General features: G+C 42.8%; 1 long non-coding RNA gene across 1 annotated transcript; it reads left to right on the forward strand.

The window, feature by feature from the left end:
• The first annotated feature begins 2404 nt into the window (after positions 1-2404).
• LOC139446682 (uncharacterized) lies at positions 2405-8489 on the forward strand. The gene is made up of 4 exons (XR_011651923.1): positions 2405-2571; positions 6258-6360; positions 6662-6779; positions 8419-8489. It is a non-coding gene; the product is annotated as an uncharacterized lncRNA (long non-coding RNA).
• Positions 8490-10516: the final 2027 nt, after the last annotated feature.

Genomic DNA, 10516 nt, shown 5'->3' on the forward strand with positions numbered 1-10516 from the left:
AAAAGAAAAAGTAATCTGTATAGTGATGCTTTCATAATTGTCCGGTGAATGGCGATTGACTGTAACTTTCTATTCATTCACAGTTCTGTCGGATTTGGTGTCTACGTTGGTGGGTCTGCCGGTGGAGTGTCATTCATCATCTTTTGTTGCTGCATTTACTACTTTTGCTGCCGGTCCAATAATACCCGGGTGGTGCCAATAATTATCTAAGTATTTGGAGGATACCTGCCGGGCGCACATGCTATAATGGTACAGGTTTTATGTTCAAACTCTTTGGTAATGGTACAGATACATGTGCCACAACAAGCTATATGATCAAATAGTCAAGTCGGACCTAGACAAACCGATGACTGAAATCATGAGCAACGATAGGCGCCGTCGGGGTACGATGACACGCTATCAACCAAGTCACTTTGCGTCTTATGCCGCCTCATACGACCAGCACAGGTTTCTTGGAAACAGTTTTAACCCGGAAGACATGAAACAATACACAATCGAAATCTTAAGTTTTTTTCCGACATAGTCGGTACACTTTTTGTTTTGACCTCTTGTTGACGCTAGCTGTTGCCAAGGATCGGGTGGTCAATGCTGACTTTGTTGATGCATGTCATCGATCCCAATTGCGTGGATCGATGCTGATATCAATCACTGGATTGTCTGGTCCAGACTCGATTATTTACAGACCGCCGCCATACAGCTGGAATATTGCTGAGTGCGGCGTAAAACAACAAACCAACCAACCCCCCATCTTGATAAACATTCCCGTCAACACCTGCGTGACATTTGTTGTAATGTTACAAGAAGAAGAACAGCAGTCCGGTGTTAAACAACAAACAAACAAATCCAGTATTTATTCAACTTTACTTTTATTTTTGACCACATTGATGGTCCAGTGGATAGAGCGTCTGCCCGGAAAGCGGGAGGTCGGTGATTTTATCTCTGGCCACGTTACACCAAAAGACCTTAACAGAAGGTCCTTGCTGTGACCCTGCCTAGCGCTTTAAAGGGATAAACAAGGACTGGTCGGTTCGGAGCCAGTGCACCGTGTATGGGTGGGATGTCCATGTTAAACTGAGGCATGTGGACTAGCACTATGAAACCGGCGTTGTCAGCACGCACGCAAGCACCCACGCACGCTGGCACACAGCCTCACGTACGCAAGCACTCAGACCCACACACGCGCGATACGAACACGGCTATATAAGTACAATAATCTTGAACACGACGTTAAACACCATTTCACCTCACCTCACTATTTTCTTTACCTTTTCAGGTGATGTCTTTACAACCAATCAAAATTCAAACATGGCCAATCCCTGTAATCTTGACCAACACCTGCTCTCTGTTTCTCGTGGATTATTGCCAACAAAGATTTGATCGCGGTATATGCAGAAAAAGATTTTGCGCATGCCAAAGGCAGGGCAAGGACATATGTTGTGAGCAGATCTCAGCATTACGACTCTCGTAGCCCATATATTCTAACCCTGGCCTACAAATGCTACTTGGAAACAGACCCATTGTGTCTCACCGAACTACTGCCTAAATACAAGCCTTCCAGATCTCTCCGTTCTCAGAATAACCACCTGATACAAGTCCCGGAAACCCGTCTCAAAACCTTTGGCCAGAGATCTGTCCAGTTCTGCGCTTCCTCCCTATGGAACAAACTACCATCTGATCTTGAGATGTTGCCATTGCTTTCATCCTTTAAGTCTCATCTGAAAACACACCTTTTCAGACAATACTATCAACTCTACTCCCCCTTTCATTAGCATTATTTGCTAAAACTATGCAGCGCCATGGGTATTAACTTGGTGAATGGAATCTGGCGTAGTATAAATGGACTTGTTATTATTATTATTATTATTATTATTATCATTATTATTATTATTATATGCTTCACCACGGACTTTAGACAGCCTTTTCAGTAGCACGTTTCACCTATTCGAAACAATGAAGGGGATCTCTAAAAAACCCACCAAATTATACCTGATGACTCTGTATGTGTGTCGAGACTTAAATTGTACATGACACATTTTCTATCAATAAAGAATTCATTCGTAATTCATTATGTATTTTATTGAACAAAATATTCATTTGCTAATCTCAGTTCTCAAGCTTCCTTGTTGTGTGTGCATATGGTTTCACGCCACCTTTCAGCAATATTCGGGAAAGGGAGTGGGTGGGGTGGGTGGGTGCACTCACTGTACACACGATGGGAATCGATCGAACCCTGTTCACCGGCTTTAGGGAAAGCGTTTTAACTTCCGTGCTACCACAATACATCCACGGAACTGGGGTACCATGGCTTGCATCAACCAGACTCCTGTATATCACCTGGGGTGCTGGATTGGTGGAGACAACCCGGATCTTTGCTGGGGAGCATTGAGGAAAACCCCGAAATGAAAAAAACAACCAGCCAGATATAACATCCCGATAAGTCGTGCAAAACACTGTGCATTGTGGGTGTTGTCTCAGATTACAACGTACAACATCAGAGCTCAAACGTCAATCTACCCATCTCACCCACCACAATGTTTTTTCGGCTGACTTTTCTCTTGGTGATTCTGCCAGGTAATATGTTTTCATATTCAACAGACCCGTGAAGACCCGGGGTAGAATAGGTCTTCTGCAAACCCATGCTTGCCGTAAAAGGCGACCATGCTTGTCGTAAAAGGCGACTCACGGGATCTGGTGGTCAGGCTCGCTGACTTGGTTGATGCATGTCATCGATCCCAATTGCGTAGGTCGATGCTCATGATATTAATCACTGGATTGTCTGGCCCAGACTCGATTATTTACAGACAGCCGACACATAGCTTGAATATTGTTGAGTGCGGCGTTAAACAACAAACCAACCAACCAACCAACCAACCAACCGCAAAGTGTGGTAGCCCTGGTGTCACCGTCTCTAATACGTTTAAAACGATTGATCACTTGATGTTTGAAAAATAATAATTTCCAAAGTAATACACTTCTTCGTGTGCAGGTCGTGATATTTGGATCTTTGGCATCATATCATGACAGCAATCAATATAAATAGTTTGTTCATCAAACACTGGCATACGATTACTCAGAATTGCTCTGGTCCGACTGCCTTGTTTTGTTTTTTGTTTTGTTTGTTGTTTAAACCCGCAGTCAGCAATACTCAAGCTATATGACGGCGGTCTGTAATTTACAATAATCGAGTCCTGAACAGACAATCCAGTGATTGACATCATGAGCATCGATCCATGCAATTGGGAGACGATGACATGCATCAACCAAGACAGCGAGCCTGACCACCCGATCCCATTAGTCGCCTCTTACCACAAGGATAGTCGCCTCCGACTGCCTTTAAAGCAGTTGGCAAATAGTTGAATTTGTAACAAGGGATGTACTTCAGAAGATAACAAAGACAATGGACACGTGTCATGTACAATAAATTGCATGGTATCAATGTATCATTATTCCGCAGTGATTGTATAGCTCGCCACTGGTTAATGCTTATCGCTAAATTTCTTAGAAGGAAGTTATTGTAAACGGGGCAAGATAATGTTCAGCAAAAACATCATAATGAGGACGAGGAAGTACTCCCCTTCTGACACAATAGAAGATAAAGGAGGGATATTGCACGCGCGAACAGGATGTGGACACTTAACAGTTCACCTGATAACATGCAGCGATGTAATTATGAGAGGGGACGGTAGGGTAGCTTTGTGGTTTAAGCGCCAGCTCGTCGCGTATGTGAAGCCTATTAATAATATATTGTTTGTGTCCCCCGCCTTGATAATGCTGGAAAATTATACCCACCCACTCACTCACTATCATAAGGGAACTAGAATTACTACCGATTCATAAATAGGTACAGGGATTTCAATTTCTTATACACCTGTCGGTGTTCATGAGAAACCGTTAAAGATAATTTTTATCGAACATGGCGCGAGATTGAATTCCAGTGTCCCGTTCCTCAAAGCGATCTTAGCGCCACGACTGCCGTACGTCTATGTTAAATTATGGGAGTTGTGATCCACTTATTACTATGATCAATTTGTGAAACAGGGCCCAGGCCCGTGATTGTCTGCCTCATGGTGATGACCTGTGGTCAGATTCTGGCGGACTTCTTTCCTGATTGTACCCATGCTTGCCGTAAAAGGCGACTGTGCTTGTTGTAAGAGGCGATTAACGGGATTGGGTGGTCAGGCTCGCTGACTTGGTTGATGCATGTCATCGATCCCAATTGCGTGGATCGATGTTCATGATGATATTAATCACTGGATTGTCTGGCCCAGCCTCGATTATTTACAGACAGCAGACACATAGCTTGAATATTGGTGAGTGCGGCGTTAAACAACAAACCAACCAACCAACCAACCAAACGCAAAGTGTGGTAGCCCTGGTGTCACCGTCTCTCATACGTTTAAAACGATTGATCACGCAATTGGGATCGACAGACAGCCGACACATAGCTTGAATATTGTTGAGTGCGGCGTTAAACAACAAACCAACCAACCAACCAACCGCAAAGTGTGGTAGCCCTGGTGTCACCGTCTCTCATACGTTTAAAACGATTGATCACGCAATTGGGATCGACGATTGTCTGGTCCAGACTCGATTATCTACAGACCGCCGTCATATAGCTGGAATATTGCTGAGTGCGGCGTTAAACAACAAACCAACCAACCAAGGTACTTTAGTAAACAGGAAACCCGTGATGATCCGGGGTAGAATACATCTTCAGCAGCCCATACTTACCGTGAAAGGCGCAACTATGCTTGTTGTAAGAGGCGACTAACGGGATCGGGTGGTCAGGCTCTCTGACTTCTTCGTATGTCATCGTATGCCAAACTGTTTCATCGATTCGATGCTCAAATGGTGCGATTTTAGAGTGTGTAAGAAACAGAGGAGTGCATTTACCATTTATCTTACGAAATCCTGGGGCACGGGTGGCCCAGTCGTCGAAGGTGTCGCTATTCGCTGTGCAGAGTTGTGTCCCTTTCGCACGACAGAAACCTATGATTGTGGGTTCGAATCCCGGCTCGCCCCGATTATGTTTCTAGCACGATACCCATGCTCGTCGGTTTCATCGAAGTGGTAAAACGTCTGAGACCTGCATCACTTCGGGCTTTCCTCCCACATTAAGCTGACACGCCGTGATATAACTGGAATACTGTTAAAAAGCGGCGTCAAACCAAACTCACCTCACTCACACTCTTACAAAAGCCACTCGTGCAGTAATCTCTATTTCTCATCCCAAACGGGCTTCCGTAGGAGATATGTGACCAAGCTATATCTTCCAGAAAGTGCATCACAATACTTTGCTGACCATTGTGATGACATCGTTACCATCGTCACAATAAAATGGAATCACTAATCTCTTTTCCATTGAAGCTGTTTTGTTCTACACTAAAGACACTGGTTTATCACTGTGTACAAACTAAAAGGACCGACCCGCCTGGTCCAGCGGGAAAGCGTTTGTCCGGAGAGCGGAAGGTCGGGGGTCAGCTAGCACAAAAAATGGGCATTAGCCCCCCCCCCCCCCCCCCCCCCCCCCCCCCCCCCACACACACACACACACACACGTGCATGCACATCGCTATATAAGTGCAAAAATGATTGACGATAAAGTCCAAATCACTTGACCTCACTTTACATACTCAAAACTTTTGAAGAATGATTTCGGATTAAAAATAGAATTTCACGCTCGTGTGCTCAAATGTATCAACACACGTCGAAAATAGCCTAAAACTCTTCGGTAAACCTAGTTGTAAACAAGTTGTAAACTATGTATATATAAAAGTGATTTCATCAGGTGTATAAGTATTAGATATAGAAAAAAAATCCAGAGTCCAGAAATTCGTGCTTGTCAAAACTCCTTTATTCCAAACAAGATCTTTCGCCCTTCAACGGCTCTTCAGGTGTAATGAAAACTTTAACTTACTCATGTATAGTCATATATATATCTATCTATCTATCTATCTATCTATCTATATATATATATATATATATATATATATAGAGAGAGAGAGAGAGAGAGAGAGAGAGAGAGAGAGAGAGACTGGTGATAAAAGCCGGAATATTGCTGGGTGCGGCGTTAAACAATAAGCAGACAGACAGATTCTATCCGACTTTATATTTTCTATTGTATGTCAACTACATTCATCTTCATGAATTTGTGCAGACTATTTCTAGAAATGCTTTGGGCAGGTACTCAAAAATAAAATACATATCACACAAAACTACAAAACCTGTTCTTGATATTATAAATTGCTTTGTTTCAGCTATAACTGCAAAGTACTGCATGTTTGAAAACCTTCATGGAAACAGAACGTTCCGATCGTGCAGCAGTGGGTGTTGCCCTGATGAGTGTTGTGAGGAGGACAGGTAAGGCATGAGACATCTTCGACAAACAGGGCTATGTTTAAACTCGTTGATTGATTGTTTGATTGTTTGTTGTTTAACACCGCACTCAGCATTATTCCAGCTATATGACGGCGGTCTGTAAAATAATCGAGTCTGGACCAGACAATCCAGTGATTGACATCATGCGGCGTTAAACAACAAACAAACAAACAAAACATAAAGTATCAAAGATTTTATTGTTTTACCCTTTCCCCTTCAATCAAAACGTTGATAAGCCCACCACATACGAACTGACGGGAAGTTTTTAAATTTTCATTATCAGTTCGGTCGGTGTCTACGTTGGTGGATCTGCAGGTGGTGGGTCGTTGCTCGTCCTGTTGTTCTTATACTACTACTGTTGTTGCCGGAACAATGACCCAGTCGTAGCGGTAGTTATTTAGGTATGTATGGAGATAATCTTACCTACATTCACATCAATTCCGTTAATACATTCATCTTTAGGTGATGATAGTGGATAGAGCGTATGCTCGAAGAACAGAAAATCGGTAGGTGCCTCATACCAAAAGATGGTACTTGTTGTTACCCTGCCTGACACTCGGCACTGGTCGGCTCGGAGTCAGTATAATGTGTCTTATTACAACGTCAGCCAGGGAGGGTAGCAAGAGTGAGTGAGTGAGTTTGGTTTTACGCCGCTTTTAGCAATATTCCAGCAATTTCACGGCGGGGGACACCAGAAATGGGCTTCACACATTGTACCCATGTAGTTGACACATGACCAATTAATTGCCTCGATGTCTACCTGGTTTTCGACTCGTCGCTATCGCACCCGTTGACATCAAAAATAAAGAATATTGAAATGAGCGTTTTACTGCCTAAATCATGCTTCATGTACTTGGGTGAAATATCATTTTCAACTGTCACAGCGAGAAAATAGTAGTTGCTACCTACGAACTTCCGGTTTGGCATGGATAGCCCCAAGTTTTGTTTGTTTGGTTGTTTAACGCCGCACTCAGCAATATTCCAGCTATATGACGGCGGTCTGAGTAATAATCGTGTCTGGACCACACAATCCAGTGATTGACATCATGAGCATCGATCCACGCAATTTGGACACAATGACATGCATCAACCAAGTCAGCGAGCCTGACCACCCGATCCCGTTAGTCGCCTTTTACGACAAGCATAGTCACCTTTTACGACAAGCATAGTCGCCTTAATGGCAAGCATGGGTTGCTGAAGATCTCTCCTTTCCCGGATCTTTACGGGTCTTGTTCCTAAGTGAGTACGTTGTATGGTATTCTTTGCATTCTACGAACGTGTGATTAGGTAGTATTTCGTTCAAAGAAATTATTCCTATCATGATCGTCTTTTCTCACAATAGGCCCATCAACATGGACAAGTAATATTTAGGTGATCGCTCGAGTTGGTCCTACATGAATTGTATACTTGCCCAGGGTTATACATTTCATAACTGCGAGAGCGCGATGTGCACGTGCGAAAGGCCCGGGGAACATGTTTCACGTGCATCACACAGGAGCGACCCCTACACTGTTCTCACAGTTATAATTAAGCAAAGTTTTCTTGAATACCTTTTGAAATAGGGTTATCAAAACAATTGGTAGACTCCAACTAACCATTTCAAGGATGAGACACCAGGTCCTCGTACTCTAACCTATACAGATACATCGTTATGTTCTCAAGGGTAACTTTACCTATATTGTTAACTGTATAATCTCGACCCGTGAAGATTCCGGGGTAGAATAGGTCTTCAGCAACCCATGCTTGCCGTAAAAGGTGACTATGCTTGTCGTAAAAGGCGACTAACGGGATCGGGTGTTCAGGCTCGCTGACTTGGTTGATCATGATGCATGTCATCGATACCAATTGCGTGGATCGATGCTCATGGTATCAATCACTGGATTGTCTGGTCCAGACTCGATTATCTACAGACCGCCGTCATATAGCTGCAATATTGCTGAGTGCGGCGTTAAACAACAACAACCAACAACAATAACAACAACAACTGTATAATCTCAAGAGTTTCAAGTACGTTACAAATTTCCCTTTTTATATTTTCAGGCTGGTGTCAAGGAATATGCAGGGGCAACAATCATCACAATTCATTCGCCAATCCTGAAACCTAATACTTTGTAGACATTTGTAACACTGTCTACTCTTTCAGCATATGTTATTAACTGTCTACGTATACAATCTACCAACAGTGTTATCGCTTTTCTACTCTATCAATATGCGTTATACTGTCTACTCCATGCTTCTCCTCCGTCCCAGGGGGCAAGGGGGGGGGGGGGGGGGGGGGGGGGGGGGGGGGGGGGGGGGGGGGGGAGTGTGCGTGGATCGAAAGCACTTCGGGCTTTCCTCCCACATTAAGCTGACACGCTGCGATAAAACTGGAATACTGTTAAAAGCGGCGTTAAACCCAACTCACTCACTCACTCATTCACTCCTTCGTCCCAGGACACTCGCATCAATGTGTGACTACACGCACCCAGATACACCTATTCAAACTATTTTTTTATTTGTTCATCGCAACTGTATGTGAGAAGACGTGGTTTGATTCTCATATGACCAACGTCATTTGATGTAAAAAGTTAATGAAATTGTTATATGCGTTATCGTCTTCGTTATCTAGTGTATCGTATCTCTATTCTATTATATATATACCCTGGATCCATTCGCAACTTTACCGTTGTTTTAGGTCAGTTTCGAATGGCACTACGCTATAACAACACGTCAATTCAAATTACAGTAAACTACGGTTATAACGAACTCAAAGGGATCAATAATGTTAATTCGTTATAACCGTAGTTCGTTATAAGCACTTATACATCATATATACAGCAAATGGACTGGACCCCAAAACAGTTCGTTATATCAGTCAGTTCGTTATAAGAATGTTCGTTATAAACGTAGTTTACCGTACACTGTTTTTTAGTGTTAGAACGTAGGGCGACCTCCACAGTGCTCCACTTGACTTCGTGCCGTCGCCAGTGCTATCGGAACGTCAATTACCCAAAATACAGCGACAAAACCCTTTCCATATTCATCGGAAATCTCTGCCAAAACAGAGTTCATTGTTCGATTCCAACTATTATAAGCATGAGTTTATGAGTCACCATCAATTCAAATAGTGATGATACCAGGTGTTCGCGAAAAGGTGAGAGTAGCCTGTTCCACGTCACAAACGTATGTCACAGCCGAATAAGTGTGTGTTTGTGTACTTGTTTTTCACACTCTACTTTTGTAAGTAAAACGAGTTTTAATAAATGACTTTAACAAATAGTTTTGTTAATTATCCAATACTGGCTGCTACTTGAGATACCGGAATAGGATATTTTTTGGTATATCCTGATGCGGCCATATTATTTTCTACGTAGTGGCTGGTAGCCTGATCGCTTTCCTGATTGGTTGGTCGACCGATATAATCGTGAGGTACCTATGTTCAAATAAACTGGGCGGCAAAAGAAAGTATAGGTCAGGTTCCATGATCGATAAAAAAAATAACAAGAGGTTTTGTTGTTGTAAATCATAATATAATCTAGGGAGGGGTGACAAATGATTAATCAACCACTGTTTGAATGAAATTGTGCTATCACAGGTAATGTAAGCTCAAGGTAAACAATGGTGGGGTAAGAAATTTCATTTTCAAACGTTGTCTTAAATGTCACCAAAACATTGTCAGACCCTCTACAAGTTCATTGTCGACACAGTTGCCTTCAATAGCGTGTATGACCTTCAGCAGCCTCAATGCATGCTTGGATACGCCGCCTCATCGATGCCGTCAGTCTTCTGGTGGCGTGGACTGGAATCCGTTGTCACTCGTCTCTCAGGGCCTGCTGCAATTGTTGTCTGTTGACGGGAGGCCGATGGCGTGCTCTAATCTCTCTGTCATGATGGTCCCACAGATATTCAATAGGATTCATATCGGGTGCACAATTAAGATCTATTTATTGTCTTTAGTGGTAATTTATACAGAAATAAAGAGGTTATTGTCGAATAATTTCACTACTTAACAAATAAACGACGAGGGGGGTAGTTTATTCTCCCAGCAGTGTTTTATTGTACGATAAACAGCGACCATTTCTTATGAGATATCAAAACCATTTACAACTTCCCAAAACATGTCAACAAATATCTACCCGTATTTAAATAAATAACT

This window comes from Haliotis cracherodii, unplaced genomic scaffold, assembly GCF_022045235.1.
Source record: "Haliotis cracherodii isolate W230 unplaced genomic scaffold, xgHalCrac1.p SCAF_6, whole genome shotgun sequence".
NCBI classification, from domain to species: domain Eukaryota; kingdom Metazoa; phylum Mollusca; class Gastropoda; order Lepetellida; family Haliotidae; genus Haliotis; species Haliotis cracherodii.